Here is an 18,850-nt window from a genome sequence, read left to right on the forward strand (position 1 = left end):
CAACAGTGGGAAGAATAACTAATAAGCTGAGGGAGGGCGAGTAATCCCTCCAGAACCAGCCAGGTCTCTGCGAGATCAGAATGACTTTGAAGACACAGAGTAGTGGCAGGTTCCAGCAGTCCGGTTCATTCATTAGCTCAGAAGCAACAACCTCCTCAGGCTCTCTGAGCTCCAGACACTTATCGATGTCAAAGGGGGGGGGGGGGGCGCATAGCCCTGACCTTGGCTGGGGTCAGCAAAGCAAAGCAAAGCAAAGTGCTCAGGCACTCTGGTGTTTGGAGACATGAGTAAGTCACTTGGAAATGTTCACTCAGGACTGCGGGTGTAGGGCAGTGGCTGTCAATCATAAGGTCCCAAGTTCAACACCCAGCACCAATAAAATGAAGACAGTAAACCTGCTGCTGAAGCCCAGAGGTTTTGCCATTGCTTACTTCCCTGAAAACTGACAGGCTGAGATTGGCAGGAGAGACAGAGAAAATGAATGAATGAACAACTTAATTCGTAAAAATCCATGAGAATCCAGGAGAAAGGGGATCGATCCGACTTGGCATGCGTTCATTCCTAGGGGCACGCTCCCTACCCCTGCAAAGAGTACATTTGCTTTGGTAAGAATTTTAGCAAAGGCTATCCAAATCTTAGACAGACAGACAGCACTCAGAAATAGTGTTCATATCTAGGAATGCTGGGAAGGGACCAACAAGGGCTGGGCTAGAGCTCAGCTCAGTGACCTTGGATCCCAGCCCTATCCCTGAAAAGGAAAAGAAACAAAATACAAATCTGTACATCAGGTTCCACCCTGGGTACAGATCCCGGAGGAAACAGTTCAGGGTCTTTAATAAACAAACAAACAACATGCCTTAAGAAAATAAATGGAAAACAGCAACCGCTTGTCCTGGAGAACTAGACAGTTTTTAATGTCCTATTAGACTACTTTAAAAGCCCTGAAACATTTTAAGACTGTCTTTGTAGTCCTAGAAATGGTTAAAACCAAAACAAACAAAACACCCAAAACTGCAAGGTCAAACTTCATCTCAGCGTGGGAAGTCTCCCCTAGGCCCTGACTCCACCCCTCCAGGAATAACAAATAACCATTTGAGCTCCTGCTCACAGGCAGGAGTTACTTAGTATTACTTTAGAGACTTCACTTCAAGGTTCCTAAGTCAGTGACAAAGACTTATTTTTAGCCAGCAGCTACAGAGCACGGCCCTGCTCTACAGTAAGTAAATGATCAGTGAAAGGGAGAAAAATCAATGGAGTGAAAAGGCCTCCAGGATTTGGCCTAAGGGGCCCACTGTTACTTTCATTCCAAGAGTACAGAGATAAGCAGGGCCAGAAGACCCACAGCTATGTTAGCTAATGGAGGACAGACAGACAACAGATCCTTACATAGTGTGTTACATGGAAAACCAGCATTTCCAGCTAATACTCAGTGTGTGTGGGTGGGTGGGTAGGTACGTACATATACATGTACATGTTTTTCGTTTTTTTTTTTTTTTTTAAAGCTAATTGTGGTGGTGCATGACTTTAATCCCTGCACTTGGAAGGCAGAGGCAGGAGGATCTCTGAGTTGGGGGCTACAACAAAAAATCACAAAATCTAAAGTAATATACTAAGAATCTCTCTCTAAAGTCTGGAAAGAGAGTTCTGCGATTAAAATCACTTATTCTTGAAGAAGATCAGGGTTCAATTCCCAGAACTGACACAGTGGCTCACAACCATCAGTAACCCTGGTTTCAGTGACCCAACAGACAAACATGTGCATACACATACAAGCAAAACATTCATATAAAGTAAAATAAATAAAAAACAAGGACTTTAAAAAAAAACCTATATATATTTAAGGAATCCAAGTAGGATTTTTCCTCCTGCTGGGAATTGAACCTAGGACATTATACATGCTAATCAAGCAGCCTACCCCTGAATTACAACCCCAGCTTCAAAGAGGACATTTTAAATCTTATTTGTATTAATTAATTTACATTCATGTCTCATGGCACATGAGGAACTCAGAGGACATTCTATTCCCTCCATGTGGGGCTCATGGATCAAACTCAAGTAAAATAAGACTTGCTGGCAAGTGCCTTTACCCACTGAGCCATCTCCCAGTATCCCAAAGAGGAAATTTTTTAAAGATTTATTACTTTTAGTCATGTGTATATATCTGTGTTTAGGCAAAAATATGTGAGTGCAGGTGTCCAAAGAGGCTGGAGAAGTTGGATGCCCCAGGAGCTGGGGGCAACTGTGAACCTGACATGGTTGCTGGGAATTGAACCAGGTCTTCTAGAAGACCAGCACATGCTCTTAACCACTGATCCATCTCTCCAGCCTCCAAACTTAACTTCTTTTTCTTTTTGAGATAGGAGCTCAGTTTACAGCACCGGCTGTCCTAGAACTCACAGAGCTCCGCCTGCCTCTGCCTCCCAAGTTCTGCAACACTAAGCCCAGCCCCCATGGAGGATCCTGTCAGATACTAGTCAAGTCCCCAAGTGCAGCTCACAGTTCACATATAATCTCAGAGATGCTCTCCAGACCATTCAGTAATTTTCCTCCACCCCAGGAGGAACAGGAGAGCGCCACATGCACCCATATACGTCCCTGACCCCTTTGTGGGTCATCAGCACAAAGGGACAGTCCACCAATATTTGGTTAATACAGCCGATGCTCAGTATTACTGAGTTGAAATTTCAGTCCAGCAGTGAATATCTTGAACTACATAAATTAACAGTAAATGTATCAAATTGAGGGCAGTATTGAAAGTCCATGTTTACATTCTAAGATAAAGGAAGTGGGGGGGCTGTATAGGCTTAACTTGTGAGCTTGTTAGAAAGGCAGAATAAAAGGCCCCATCCCAATCTACAAGTCACAAGTACTTCAGAAAAGGAAAAACAAACTAGGTGCCCCCAAACAATAGCCAAGAAAGATTAAAAACTAAAACAAAAGTTGTTTGGGAGTTGAGAGTACATAGCAAAGCAGAAGACGGAGCCCTGAACTATACTCACCAGAGTGCAAAATTGCTCAATGAGCAAATCGCAATATCTCTCTCTCTCTCACTCACACACACACACACACACACTCTCTCTCTCTCTCTCTCTCTCTCTCTCTCTCTCTCTCTCTCTCTCTCTCTCTCTCTCTCCATTTTAATGGTGGAAGTGGTACAAAATGGGCTGGATTGGAAAGTGCCTCTGAATTCCCCACAGTGAACTAGTCCTTATGGTTTGACTTAAGTTTTCTGTATCCTGCCTGATGTAAATTTTGAGGCATTTTGTTTTGGGGTTGGGGGTGGTGGCTGGTTGGTTGTTGAGACTCCAACCTTGGACTACCTCGGAACCACACCCCACGCCCCAACCCTTAAGATGAAGTTCTAGTAGGATCTGCTTTTAACAAAGAACCTCATGCAGAGTACCTCTCCCCTCCCAAACCTAGCTTGCTAACCTCGCCATGGCATCACCTAACAAAGGAAGCATTAACAAGCACATAAATCCAAAGAAAAGAGAAAACCCACCATCTGTGGAAATTTAAGGAACCTACGGTTACACACAGGGATATGTAGTTTAACAACCCACCAACCACAGAGAGCATCACCAGAAGGCGCCGCACTGGGGAATTTTCTCTTTTGCTGGGATCCCCATAACACACCTGTTGTGCCCGAGAGCCACACACTACTAACCTGCCTGGAAAGCTGCCTCCTCCCCGCCCCAGGTAATTCCCCTAGTGGCACTTTGCCCGATGAGCCAGGAGCAGGCCTGAGGATACCTCCGCTCCGGCTAGGTTCAGTCACTCCACCTGGGACGCAAGGGGCTCAGAGTTGTTTCAGCGAACAAGATTCAGAAGCCATTTTGGTCCCCACCCACTCGTCTCTGCATACTTCCTCCAACGCAGGCCACTCGCTGATGGACTCGCGGGGTCAGCACTGCCGGAGATGTCTGCAAAGTGGGCAGCCTAGGCAAGCTACGTGTCCCCGCGATCGTGCGCGCGCCCCACGGCGGCTCTGCGCTCGGGAACAGCCGGGCCAGCTCAGGGAGGCAGAGCAGGCTCTGCCCCGGGGCAGGTCACGGATGAGAATCCACTGCGTTAGCAGCTTCCCTCGAAATCCAGCCTCCCTCGAAAAGAACTCGGAGAGCTGAAATCAACAAGGGCGCACGCACCGCCCCCTGTTCCAAACAACCAGGGTGATATGCGCCCTAGATTCTGGGCACACTGCAAAAGACCCCCGGCTTCCCCCTCCGCCAGAATCAATTACCCAAAAGTGCGGAAACCAGGAGGGCCACGGGGATCTAAGTCGCCCGGCGTCGTCCTTCTCCAGCCCTAACTGGGGACCCCGAGAGCCCGCATGTCTCCAGCGCCCTAGCTGAGCGATGGATCCGCCCACGAGGCGCCCGCCTCTGGATTAGCAGAAAGTTGCCCGGGCATTTGTGGTGGGAGAGGGTTTCTCCCGCAGCTCCGAGCCCCCACCCGGAAATCCTCCCACGCAGCGCTCAGGTACCCGCGCATCTCGGGTTCCCGCGAGCCCCAAGTCCAGGGCGAAACTGCCACCGAAACTAGCTCCGCGCGCCCTCCCCGCGCCCCCAGCCGCAGCGTTGTCGCCCTGGGGGAAGGGACCCGCGGCGCCGCACCTGCCTCGCACCCACTCGCCAAGGCCCGGGCCACCTGGGCGGCGGGAAGCCCGAGCGCTCACCTGGCGGGCGCACCTGCCGCCGCGCGCTGCCAGCCGCCGGCTCGCACAGCCGGGAGCCCGGTCCTCCCCATCCCCCGCCCCCGGGCATGCGCACCAATTTCGGGCCGAGCCCGCCGGGGCCGCGCGCTCGGGACCCACCTGCGGCGCCCCGAGCCGGCTGTCCGGTCGTGTGCTAGACCGCTGTCCTTCAACTCCACCGCCGTCGCCTGGGGAAGGAGGGAGCGGGAGGTGGGCACGAGCGACAAGGTGTGGCGCAGCCGGCCTCCTCCCTCCGTGACCCATTCACCTGAAACTCCGATGGGAGGGGGGAGGGAGCGGCGGGGAAGGAGGCGGGAGGACCTGGCCCGGCTCACACTCCCGGGCAAGCCGAGTTAAAGGAACAGCGACGGCTGTGGCTGGAGGGGGCGGAGGCGCGGGGAGGGGAAGGCAGGGGAGGGGCTCAGGATCGCCCAGGTAAAGTGGGTGATGCCGGGCCACTTTGGGGGCGCTCTGAGATCAGTTTGCTTCGCGGGTCCCTGGGGCGTGTGGGTGCCAGGAGCGCCTGGGGGAGCTGTTTTGCTGGTAAAAGAGAGGGCCCTAGCAGTATCCAGGTGCTTGTTCCAACGAAACACTGGATTTTTTTTTTTTTTTTTTCCAGAAGGGCTAATTACTAGCCCCTTCCGAATCAGTGGATTCAGGAAGAGACCGTCCTCTGAACGGTTTAAAATGAAGGGGACTACTGTAGGTGTGTCGTTTCTGCACGCATAAACACCAGGTCAAAGGGTGATCGAGTCTACTCTTAAAAGGATTTAAAGCCGTCTCAGTAGTATTTTTTTTAACTCCAAAACAAAACCTTTCTGGCTGTTATGTGCTATACTTTTGTTTGTTTGTTTGTTTACTCATACTCTGCGTGTAACTATGCAGACTTGTGTATGGCAATGCGTGTGTATTGTGTTTCTTATTAATTGTACGGTACGATGTAGAGATTTTAGTTCTTGTTATTTAACTGCCTGCATTGAAGATGAGGGTTTAGATTTCGTAAGTCCTGCTTCCTTTTGTGTTCCAATCCTGAATGTCATCATTGCTAACAAATCCCCATCCTATCCCATCCTCTTTTCTGCCTTTGAGTATGTAGCCAGAGGTGTGAGCCACCTTTGCATGAGAACTTTAGGCACAATTCAGGACTTCAGGAAGTAAAAATTTAAGTGATGACAGCCTTAATAGATTCTTAATCTGATTAGTAATTTTTCATGAAGTCATTGCTATAATTATTTCAGTGTGACTGTAGTTTTTGAATGATGCAGATTAAATTGACATTAACAGTAAGGAAGTCGTGTTAATCCTCTTCATGTTAGCTGTCAGATTGCTAAAATCTCCAAACATTCCAACCCAGATTATAATTAAACAAGGGAACATTTCCTAATACTCCATCCTTTGTAAACACCTATCTATTATATATTTTGCCCTGCTCTGGAGAGGACATCATAGGAGGTTTGGGGGCCCTTGGCCTTGGTTCACATACCAAAAACCTGTCCTTGTAAAGTGTACACTCGAGAGCTAGAAAGATGGGTCAGTGGCAAAAAGCAGTGGCTGCTTTTCTATTGGACTTTTGTTCAATTTCCTGCACCACAGAGTGGCTCTCAAACAGCTATAACTGCAGTCCTGGGGAGTATGACACCCTCCTCTGGCTTCCTTGGGCAGTAGGCACACAAGTGATACATAAGCAGGCAAGTAAATTAGCTACACACTTACATGTTTTAATTAAAATATTAAAAATTAAAGTGTGTACATAATATTTTTTTGCAGTCACAAGGTTGTATAACCACTGCCCCCATGTTCTAATTCCAGAACATAAAAAAAAATACCCAATACCTATCAGTAGTCATTTCTGTTCCCTCGATCCCCCTTCCTGTCTCCTGACACTGTTAATCGGTTTTATGGGTTTTTGGCTTGTTTGTTTTTAGTATTTTTGAGAAAGGGTTTCTCTCTGTAGTCCTGGCTGTCCTGGAACTCACTTTGTAGACCAGGCTGGCCTAGAACTCACAGAGATCCTCCTGGCTCTACCTCCCAATGTGTTTCCTATCTTTGTTGACTTGCCCACTCTGGACATTTTATATGGATAGATAATATAATCTGTGACCTCAGTGTCTTTTACTTAGCACAGCCTCATCATAGCTATTCATGTTGACTCTTACTTATGATTACTATCCCCTTGCATGGATATACCACATTGTATTTATCCTTTTACCAGCTGTTGGAAACTGACGTTGTATTTCCTTTTGGGGCTATTATAACCAGCACTGTTTGTGAACATCCATGCATAAGTTTTACTGTGAACATACATTTCCAAAACTCTTGAGTGAGCTTTTAAATAAATAAAAAGAAATGTTTATCATTTCAAGACGGTAACATGTATATGATATTATTTGTTCTTATCCCCACCTAAACTTAAACAAAAAGGTACCTTGTGTTTGGAAGAAGGTCGGTTCTTCCCATTTATTTACAGTCCTCCTGCTTCCATTCCCAAGTGCTGTCTTAGAGCTGCACCACACCCTACCATTCCCTTGTCCACATCACTCATTCAAGAAGACTGCTTCTTCCTCTTCCTCATCCTTTTCCTTCCCCTCCCTTCTTCCCGCTCCTCTTCCTTCTCCTGGTTCCCCCACTTACCTGTCTTTCAGAGATGGAGACTGAACCAAGAGCCTTGCCCATGCCCAAGAACATGTTCTGCCACTGAACTACATTTCCAGCCAGTAACTATTTTCCTAAATACTAACTGTGCTCACCAGTGACAAGACCCCTATTGTGATGAAACTTGCCTTCCACTTACTACTGATTATGAATGTAAAATTAAAAAAATAAATTGAGCCCTATGAAATTGGCAATAGTTGATCATTTTAGCCGTAAAAAATCTCAACTTCATATGTTTTCTGTTAAAAATACTATATACTATTTTCATTTGATTCAGTTTAACTTTCCAAACAATTATTATAACATGGAAATGTCTAAGCCTCTGTGTGTGTGTGTGTGTGTGTGTGTGTGTATCTATTAGGTAGTGATTGAAAGTCCAGCCTTAAACACATCATTCCTCAATACTAAAACAAAAACAGGTTGGATGCTAAAGGAAACCATGCTCTATTTAATCACTTATATAATCATTATAATCATAAAGCAGTTTTTTAACCAAATAATCCTTTTTAGTAACTCACCATTGTATTATAGTATTATCCACTCTCGAACATTATTCAATTAAAATTCACTTTACCCAGAAACAAAGTAATTGTTTTTATTAGGGGATCCATAAGTAGATTTTTTTTTTCCAAATCATTAGAACTTAAAAACAAGTGTTCGAGGATTGCTCAGTGGTTAGAAATACCAGCTGTTCTTCTACAGGATCTGGACTGGATTCCTAACACCTATGTGATGCTCACAACTGCTTGTAACTCTGGTCTCAAAGCATCCAATGCCTCTTTTGGTCTCTGTGGACACCAGGCATGCGATACACAGGCACACATACAAACAAAACACTTATACACATAAAATTATTTTTTGAGAAAAAGATCTAAGAACAACTTTTCTTCCTTTTTGTGAGGCAGTTAACACCTTTGATCACAGCACTCAGGAGGCAAAGGCAGGTGGATCTCTGAGTTCAAGGCCAACCTAGTTTACAGATGGAGCTCTAGGACAGCCAGGGGTACATAGAGAAACCCTGACTCAAAACGAAAAGAAAACTGTAAAAATCTTCACCACGCTGAAGGCATACTAAATAGTATCGTCTTGAGCTACTCAGGATAGCCTGAAACTTGCAATGTACCCTCCTTGTCACCAAGTCTGACAACCTGAGATGAAGCCTTGGGTCCCTTGTCATGAAAAGTGAGAACCAGCTCCCACAAGTTGACCTCTGACTTCCACACAAGCCATGACATGAGTGTGGGCACACATGTAGACAAGATAAATATAATTTGTAGAGAGTAAAAGCAGGCCAAGTATATATCTCAGCGATGGGATGCTTACTAGAATTCACAAGGCCCTCTATGCTTAGCATTGCATGAAAAATAAAAAATAAATAAGATTAGAACACTGCTATAGTCTAGGAGAGCATGTGCCCCAAAACATAACTATATTCTGAGGCATTAAATGAGTCTCGATAAATTTGATAGGTCGCTGTATCACATTACACATTCATAAGCTATTGTTGAATAACACCTAACCAATAGTCCTGAACCCAAGGGACCTGCTGAATCCCTGCCACCTGCCATTAGGAAGCCAGCACAATTCTCTTCAAGATCACTAGTACCACGGTTTACAGGGTTTAGAAGGCAAGATTAAAATATTTCCACTCTCCTGTGCCAGTCTAGTGAATCGATTCAATGTCTGGTGTTTGTTAAGGGCATCTCAATTTGGAGTCGGCTTTCGGGTGGCTGTTATGCCCAACTAGTAACAAGGAGGGAGGCACCCTATCCACATAAGGCAGCTTCCTTGGACACATTTATGGAAGAATGTGTGGGGCAGTTTCTCACGGGGTGCCTGCTCTAGGTGTGTAAGCCACAAGCTTCTCAATGCTTGTGTATGAAGCAAGATCCTCCTGGGAGGGGTCCTGGTGAAACAAAGAGATGACAGACAAGTGCATGAGTGTCAGCGCTTGGAGCCTCATGGAGAAGAATAATTAATAACAGCCGCCGTCACCGGGCACTGGGCCGTCTGCAAAGCGAGCTTTACACTTTGGCCTTCACAAAACTGACAGACTACTATTGTTTTCCTCACCGTAGGCATTGGAAGACTAAAGCGCAGAAGGTTCCATCATTTCCTCCAGTTATCTGCTAAGCCAGGACTCAATCACAGGCCATCTGATTCCTACACCAACTCATGTTCTTAACAACCTTACTGTGCTTTAGAACTGCCAATTATCTCCAGCAATATTCCATGGTTGATAAGTATTCTGTTTCTTCCTCTGGGTGTAGGCTTTTTTCCCCTGCTGCATGGCTGTTTATCTTATAATATTTTATTGAATGGTAAGTTTCATATATTCCTTTATAGGAATTTTATATTTTGCAAGACTTTTTTTTTTTCAGTCTTGCGGTGTAGCCTAGGCCAGTCTTAAACTCACAGTCCTCCTGCCTCTCTGTGCCTGGCTGATAAACTTCCACTAGGACTTAGAGGCATTGTTAGAGGTGGCTGGCGACCTGTGTGCAGGTGTGTGCAGGGAACATTCCTTCCCTCCCACGGGAAATAACTGAGTAAGGTCAGGGTGAGTTGCAATCCTATGAGGATGAAATAATGTGTTTGGTATAAGATAGGATGGGATAGGATATATATGTATTGTGTACATATTAAAAATATAGATAAAGATGTTTCAGTTGACTTTTTTCTTAATTTCTTCAGTATCAGTTACCCATTGTAGTAGAAAATTGGCCTCCTAGCTATTTTAGAACCTAACCTTCCTGAATCTTTTTGTTTTGTTTTTTAAAAATGTATTATCTATGTATACAGTGCTCTTCCTGTATACATGCCAACAGGCCTGAAGGGACACCAGATCTCATTGCAGATGGCTGTGAGCCACCATGTGGGTGCTGGAAATTGAACCCCAGACCTATGGAAGAACAGCCAGTACTCTTAACCTCTGAGCCATCTCGCCAGCCCCTACTTTTGTTTTTTCAAGTTAGGGATTTTTCTGTGTTGCTCTGACTGTCATAGAACTAGCTCAGTAGACTAGGGTGGCCTCAAACTCACAGAGATCCACCTGCCTCTGCCTCCCAAGTGCTGGGTGAGGCCAAAGGTGTACGTCACCATAACCCTGCTCCTTCCTGAATCTTTTTTTAAAGTTTAGTTTTATTTTAATATTTGTGTGTATAAGTATTTTGCCTGCCTGTGGTAATATGAAGCACATTCATGCCTAGAGCCTATGGAGGCCCCTGGAAATGGAGTTATAGACAGTTGTGAGCTTCCATGTGGGCAGTGGGAATTGAACTGGGGTCCTCTGCAAGACCAGCAAATGCTCTTAACCACTAATCAATCTTTCCAGCCCCTCCTGAGAATTTTAGGTCAAAAAAATAAAGAATATAAAATAAATATTAGCCAAATACTGCAAATATTTTGTTCTCATATCTAATTTTAACTTCATGGAGCTGTTGGACTCCTTTGTCTCCAAACTGTAAGAGGTAATAATAATGAAAAACCTTATAAAATTTATCATTTTAAAACATGTAGCTTTGCCGGGCTGTGTTGGTGCACACCTCTAGCACTCAAGAGGCAGAGAGGAAGATGGTAGAGGGAGCATTCAGTGAGTTCAAGGAGGGCCTGGTCTACAAAGGGATTTCCAGGACAGTCAGAGCTCTTATACTGTGAAACCCTGTCTTGAAGAACACACACACACACACACACACACACACACATATATATAATCTAGCTTTAGGAAAACCCACTATGAAATTGATTACAACCTGAGCTGATTGACGACAGTGTTCATTTTCATCATCAGTCTCCCACTGAAGACTTTCTGATTTTGTTTGTTTTTTTTTTTAATTTATTTTATGGGCATTGGTGTTTTGCCTTCATGCACGTCTGTGCGAGGGTGTGTCAGATCTTGGAGTTACAGACAGTAGTGAGCTGCCATGTGGATGCTAGGAATTGAACCAGGGTCCTCTGGAAGAGCAGCCAGTGCTCTTAACTGCTGAGCCATCTCTCTCCAACCCCAAAACTTTCTGTTTTTGTTGTTTTGTTTTTGCTTTTTGAGGAACTGTAGGAGCCTGCAAAGGGAAAGCTCACTATGGTTCTCACTGACACAGGGCTTGGTCCCAGGGGCACAAATAGGAATTTTTATTCAGACACAGTATTGATTCACAGAGTTGGGGAAATGGCTCTGTGGTAGAGCCCCAAGTTTGATCCCCAGCACAGCAAAAATAAACACATAACTAAACAAGTATGCAACGTGTGCTGTAAATCCTAGAGATACTGTGAGCTCATGATAGACAGGGACCCTTGCTGAAGCTGGGGTTGGGAAGACAGACACCCAGAAGGACTGACCTGAAAATGAGTAAGATCACTTCAGATGGTGATCATTGAAATGAAGAAAGCAAACAGATCGACTGGACAGGAGTGACTGGGAGACCAGGTCGGGAGCAGATGCCTTGGAGAGAGGGTCACCAACAGCTACCCAAAGAGGGACATTGGAACCTGGGCTTTAATACGGAGAAAGAGCCTGCCGAGCAGAGATCTGGGACACAAGCATTCTGAGACTGGATCCAGGGCCACTCTGGAGAGGCAGAGTGAGGTAGGATAGAAAGGCAGGAGCAATCTTGATACTTAAGAAGGTGCTGGGGGATAAGTTCCTCCCTCAGGAATCCAGTTACCAAGTATGCAGGCTGCAGCACAATTAACATCTGCCTGAGGTCTTTCCCTTCCTGGCCATGAACATGCAGTTTTCTAGTAATCTCACCAGAAACCTCATTCACAGGGAAAAGTCAAGTAGGGAAGCCCTTATGCAATGCTAGAGGCATCTGGCTTTACGTCATCAGATAATTCCTCCAAAGGCATCTCAGGAGCCGCCTGGAGTATCTATGAGAAGGGACAAGGAAGAAAAAAGGAAATTTTTTTCAGTGTTGAAACCAAGCATCCTGGTTTTCCCATGCCATGGCCCCTGAAAGCTTATGATTTGGATTTTATGGAGCTTTGAATGTCCAGCTAACCATTTTCCTATCTCTTAAATAATATTTATACAATGCAAGCATTTTATCTCTAAGTTTGTAGCTTCTGCATAGAAAGGATTAAACTTGAGGAAGTGAGCTAAGATGATCTGAAACCAGCTGATAAACATCAAGAGATGTTAGTGACTCCTGTGTCTTCCCACCAGAGAGTTCATGAGGGGGGCTGGCCTGTGTGGGAGAGGCCCAGACACAGGACTCCAGAAACACTTGGAAGGAAGATGTTAGAAGTTCTGCCCTAATCACCGGCTTCTCTTATTTCTAAAAATTACAGTAACAAAACAAATGTTTCAATTTTTTAAAAAGCTAACTTACTGTGTTGAAATTTTCAAACATAGAGGGACATAGCTCAGAGACTGTGTGTACTTAGTACGTGAGGTCCATGAACTCCACCCCCAGCAGAAGGAACAAGCAGAGGTTCAAACAGTGGAAAACTTAAGAAAACAGCATCAAGAGCTGTATCTCTACCTAAACTCAACAGTCATTTATGTGAACATAACCGGGCCACAATTACTTTGTCACACATACATGTGAGATTTATACATAGTACACTTTTTATGCCTATTTTTATTTTAACATGTACATTTGTTTATGTACATATTTATGCTTCTCTCTCTCTCTCTCTCTCTCTCTCTCTCTGTGTGTGTGTGTGTGTGTGTGTGTGTGTGTGTACATGTGCACTGGCGATCAACTCCAAAGACTTGTACTTACTAAATGTGCTCTACCACTCAGTTATATCCTTGGGCTACAAAGGTGATTTTAGATAGTCTGATACCCTAAGTACTTCAGGATGTTCAATTGTCTCTCAAGAACCTGGGCCTTTTACATGCCCAGCTGGACCGTGACAGACCTCCTAAATGAAGCAGTGTAATAAAATCTTACCTCATTTACAATACTCTGCTTGCTTTAAAATCCAGGGGCGAATCAGAGATCATTCCTTGCATTTCTTTGGCATGACTCTTTGGTCTTAAATTTTGAGCAGTTTACTTTCATGACATGGTCTGAAACACTACAGCATGCTCTAGTCATCTCACAGTTTTGATTAAAGCAACAGCGACAACACAAATTTGTGAGATGACACCCTTGACTTCGTAGGAAATTATATCGCAAGGGTCAATAAGGAAGAAGGATACATTTGAGGGCTTGGTTCAGGTGGTGCCTTCCAGATCCTTCTCGTCTCTTTATGACTACCCGTTATTCTTTGGAACAGTACACGGATTGTCCATTCCTGATCCCTTTTAGATTCTATTGTTTCACTGATGATGACAGTAGTTATTTTCTAAAACTGTAAAATATTATGATCAATAATATCCAATACTGCAAAGGAAAAGAATTTTTTCTTCAGGCAGGGTCTCATGAAGTTCAGGCTAACCTTAAACGTGCTATGTATTGCCAGGCAGTGGTGGCTCACACCTTTTATCCCAGCACTTGGGAGGCAGAAGCAGGTGGATCTCTGTGAGTTCAAGGCCAGCCTGGTCTACTGAGCAAGTTCTAGAACAGCCTCCAAAGCTACAGAGAAACCCTCTTTTGGAAAACCAAACCAAAACAAATAAAACTTGCTATGTATCCTTATATGCCCTTGAATTCCTGAGCCCCCTGCCTTTACATCCCTAGTGCTAGGACATATAGGAATGTACCACCATGCCTGCCCCCATACATGTGTGTGTATGCATATATGCATATATGTATACATACATACATACATATTATGTGTGTATCCCACACATCCTAAGTCATTAAATCATTGGTTCTTCACCACTTAAATTTTTTCTGATGTTCTATTGAAAAGATGGAAAATACAGCCTAACTCTCCAATGACCCCAGGAAGCTAAAATTTTAGAAATAATATCTAAAAAGCCCTAAAAACCTCAAATTCCAGACCCTGTCCTCTGCCAGTAAATGGGCAAAAGGTCACGCTCCTTACGCTTATCTGACTTCATAAACTGCTTGTGAAACCTCCGCCCCAGTGACCTATCCTAACTGCCATTTGTCACCCCACCAGGAGCCCACACAAATGCAGACTATAGAAAACTGATTGGTCTTGGGCTTGGATGGTTTAAAATGATTGATCTAAAAACTATAAAATGGTTTAAATTGATTGGCCTGCACCGCGCAGGCTCTTGACGCTATGAGATGATTGGTTTACGATGCTCGGGCTTTGTTGTAAACCCAATAAAAGCTGTCTCAATTCTGCACTCAGGGTCCTCAGTCCTCTGCCTCTGCGTGGCGCATGACTGTGGACCCCAGTGCGCTTGGAATAAACAAGTCCTCTTGCCTTTCCTGAGTCGGAGCGTGAAGGTCCACGTTCTGAGGGTCTTTCACTCTCTTCTATTTGCCTTTAATGAACTGATCAGTCCCTCTCCCAACATAAGATAGTCACTCATTTATTTACTTTCCTTGTTTGCTTCTCTATTGCTGTGATAAAACACCAAAACTAAACTGGCAAGGAAGGGGTTTATTTATTTGGCTTACAGTTTACAGTCCATCATTGAGGGGAAGGAAGGCAAGGCAGGGACTCAAGGAGAAACCATGGAGGGTTGCTGCTTACTGCCTGCTTCCCTGGCTGGCTACTCAGCTCACCTTCATATGTAACCCAGGACCAAGAGTTGGCTCTACCCGCACTAGGCTAGGCCTTCCCACACCGATCCTTAATTGAGAAAATGACGCCCAGAGATGCCCACAGGCCACTCTGAAGATGGCAATCCCTTAACTGCCGGTCTTTCATCCCAGAGAACTCTATAGTTTGTGTAAAATCAATGAAAGTTAACCAGCACACTTACTAAGAAAGGTAAAGGGTATGGGGGGGGGGGGAGGAATCTCTTATGTAGGCTTACAAAATGAGGCATACAAAATAATGTTAATAAATAATTATAATAATAGTAGGACAATAGAGGAGGACATAAGGACATAAGGACACCCTCCCTTCTCAGTGGACCTGCTTAGCTGTCTGCATGGATGTCTCTCTCTAGGGCTTGCCCTTTGCTCACATAAATTCCTCTGCCTAGAGTGTTCTCCTTTGTGTTTGGAGGGCAGTATTCTAAAATACATCCTTCGAAACTAAGCTAAGGTGCTGACTCCTACTTTTTTGCTTTTGTTTTTCAAGACAGGGTTTCCCTGTAACAGCCCTGGCTGTCCTGGAACTTAGTTCTATAGACCAGGCTGGCCTTGAACTCACAGAGATCCACTTGCCTTTGCCTGCCAAGTGCTGACTCCTATTTTTTCAGCCTTCTTTAATTTTTCTTCTCTGAACAGTGGTTTGCTTCCATTAACCCTGCACGTATTCCCAAACTGATTACAATCACTCAACTGTCTGACATGAAATCACGTCCTTTCTTGAATTACATGAGTATGTGAAGGACCATCCTTGTAGCCTACAAAGTGCACTCTCTGAGATCTCTCTGTCCCTCCTCATTATGTGCACCCCTGTCACTTTGAGTAAGTTGATGGCCTTTGGGGTTGTAATCCTATCCTTCAGGATACCAGAGTTCCACTGGCAATGGCTTTGAGAAGAAACTCTGCCCTTTCCTTCTGTTTGTTTTCTCAAGCATGTTCCCCACAGGAGGGGGTTAACTGGGAAGTTCCCTTGACTCCCTTCCCCCAGACAGAAGGAAAAAAAATAACAGGAAACCAACTCACAGAAAACAATGAAGATGACTATCAAATATTTGTTCCTTTCTGCGTGAGAGAAGTTGTGCCCGGCATTCAGTCATCACGGTACCACTTGAAAGAGTCAAAGCTGCTTTGAGCTTTAAGAATTTCCAGAAGCATCTGGTCATTTTTATAGAAATCCAGAGGAGTTAAAACACAGTCTTTTAAGCAAAATCGTAGGTATTATCCCAACTATCACCTGGAAGCTGCTTAGGACATGTGATGCAGGAGCCTGGTCTGGTGCCACAGGTATTCAGTCACTTCCTTACTGTGCTCCTGGAATCTCTGTTCCCTGAGGGGAAGAAATAGAAGATACTGTTTATTGAGTGTCTCTATGTGCCACGCAGTGCTTTCTGTAAGTATTATTAGAAAACCTCCAAGTTAAATATCTGTTTTGTGGTAAAAGAAACTGAGTTGTAGTGGGGCAGTGGTGGCGCATATCTTAATCCCAGGGAGGCAGAGGCAGGAGGATCTCTATGAGTTTGACACCAGCCTGGTCTACAGAGTGAGTTCCAGGACAGACTCCAAAGCTACACAGAAGAGACCCTGTGAAAAAAAAACAAACAAAAAGGAAAGAAACTGAGTTATATATGTTCAAAAGAAATTTGTTTCAGGGCCTAGAGAAATGGCTTAGCAGTTAAGAGCACTGGCTGCTCCTCCAGAGGACCTGGGTTCAATTCCCAGCACCCACATGACAGCTCACAACTGTCTGTAATTCCAGTTCCAGGGGATCTGACATCCTCACACAGACATGCAAACAAAACACCAATGCATACAAAATAAATCATTAAAAAATGTTTTTCTACTTTGAGACGGAGTTTCTCTGTGATAATTTCCTTGCAAGCTTTACATACAGCAGGCACAGTGGGGGGGGGGAGATGCATGAAGAAACAAGAATGAAACTCTGCTCAGCCTGGTTTTTATTGTGACCAGTGCTGGACCAGAACTTGTAGAATCTGGCCCAGATCATTGTACTTTAGCCATATTCAAGCATAGCACAACTTTTGAAAAAAGTGTTCAGATAACGATGAACCAAGTTCTGAGTGCACAACAATCTGAGGTGTTTACATCAGGTTCCTTACAAAGCACATCGGCTTCTTTCCCAAGGATGGGCACAGTTGATGAAGAGACAGTGCCCACCATTTAGGGTCTAGGGAACTTGAGTGAGGTAAACCTAACGCCTGTGGTATCGGGATTGACCTGGCTCTATGACAGCACAGGAGTCGCTTAGGCTGCTGTAAAGCACAAGTGACATCACTCATATGATCTAAAAACTATGTGCAAGATGTAGGGAGAATGGTTTTATTTTAGGTAAGCAAGATCTCAAATTCTGGGAGATGTGGGCAGAGCCTGTCTCATTAGACAGCAAAGCATCATCAGGCTGTAAAAGGACATCATTCCCAGTGTTCCAGGAAAAGCAACTACGCATCTTATTCTATTGAAGAGATGAGCTGTGTGTTTACATTTCCTGACTTTCTCAGTGCCTATCCGTGTGCACAAGGCCTTCTTGCCCTCTCCATTTCTGTGTAGCCGCCTTGGAACTCTCTTTGTAGACTGGGATGGGCAGAGATCCTCCTGCTTCTACCTCCCAAATGTGGGCACCATCACACTCAGCTATAGGTTGAAATCGTATCCCCAGTTCCCTACTTAGAAACATTGAGTGACATTGAGATTCACAACCCTGTGTCTCTCTGTTGCATAGACCCCTGTGAGATGGCACTGAGCTTCAGGTAGCTGCCTCCTCCAAACTGAGAGATCCGGATGCCCACACCTGCTTCCGGGTGTGGCGCACGAAAGTTGACTATAGTTGAATCTCTTCCTGTTTCCAATACCTCTTTCTTTCTAGGGTACCAAATGCTAGTTTTATGCCCACATTCATTTCCCGAGACAGCTGGATGGTCATGGTTGCAGTGGCTGATCCCAGTTTGAGCTCCAGGAGTAGCACTTACCGCTACTGAGTCAGTCGTAGTCACCCGTTTGGTAATTAGATCGGGAACTCACACCTAAGCCAGTCAGCATGCAGATGGAACCCACGCAAGGATCAAATCCACAGAGAGAGCAGACAAACTGAAAGAATGTTAAAAGAAAGTGCAGACCCTGTTTGTTTTCTCAAGCATGTTCAAGCACTTCCAGTTATGAGAGTTCAGCCACCCTAAGTGGGCTTTTTATTGCAATAAACCAAAATAATCTTGATATAGCAAACAGTGTATTTACTAAATGACCATTAAATGGCATTTCTTTTATACCAGGACTTTATACGTACATATATTACACACACACACACACACACACACACACGCGTGTGTGTGTGTGTGTGTGTGTGTGTGTGTGTGTGTTTGTGTATATATTCTCCCAGGCTGATCTTAAACTCTGCAACTGAAGATGACCTTGAACGTCTGACCCTCTTCACTCCACCTCACAGGTGCTGAGACTACTGATGTATACCACTGTGCTCCTCACACCACGATGCTGGGATTCGAGCTGTTTCAGCGCCTTGTGGCTAGCACTGATCGTCACCTTGACAGGGTCTAGGATCATCCAGGAGATAAGCTTCAGGGAATATCTCGTAAGGATTATCTGGATTCGGTGAGCCCTCTGGACATGCCTGTGAGGCATTATCTAGATTAGGTTAGCAGAGGTGGGAACATGTGTGGGCACACGCGCGCGCGCGCACGCGCGCGCGCGCACACACACACACACACACACACACACACACACAGGCTGTACTAGTCTGTGTTCCAGGGCCTTGGAGTAAATAAAAAGGAGAAAACAGGTTGAGCAATGTAGGCGAAGTTTTCCATCTAGACAGCCCATCAATCAGCTCTGTCCCTACAGCTGCTCCCCAAAT

At 44.9% G+C, this 18,850-nt stretch overlaps 1 protein-coding gene across 2 annotated transcripts in view; it reads right to left on the reverse strand.

Moving 5' to 3' along the window:
• Positions 1–4,984, reverse strand: part of Ocln (occludin) — a 46,721-nt gene extending 41,737 nt beyond the window's left edge. Inside the window, exon 1 of one of the 2 annotated variants that reach the window (XM_051182845.1) lies at positions 4,814–4,984. The gene's annotated coding sequence lies outside the window, so the exon portion shown is untranslated. Of the gene's footprint in view, positions 1–4,613; positions 4,715–4,813 lie in introns of those variants that run through there. The other variant, XM_051182846.1, reaches the window with a different exon arrangement.
• Positions 4,985–18,850: the final 13,866 nt, after the last annotated feature.

Source organism: Phodopus roborovskii, unplaced genomic scaffold (genome assembly GCF_943737965.1).
Source record: "Phodopus roborovskii unplaced genomic scaffold, PHOROB, whole genome shotgun sequence".
Classification (NCBI taxonomy): domain Eukaryota; kingdom Metazoa; phylum Chordata; class Mammalia; order Rodentia; family Cricetidae; genus Phodopus; species Phodopus roborovskii.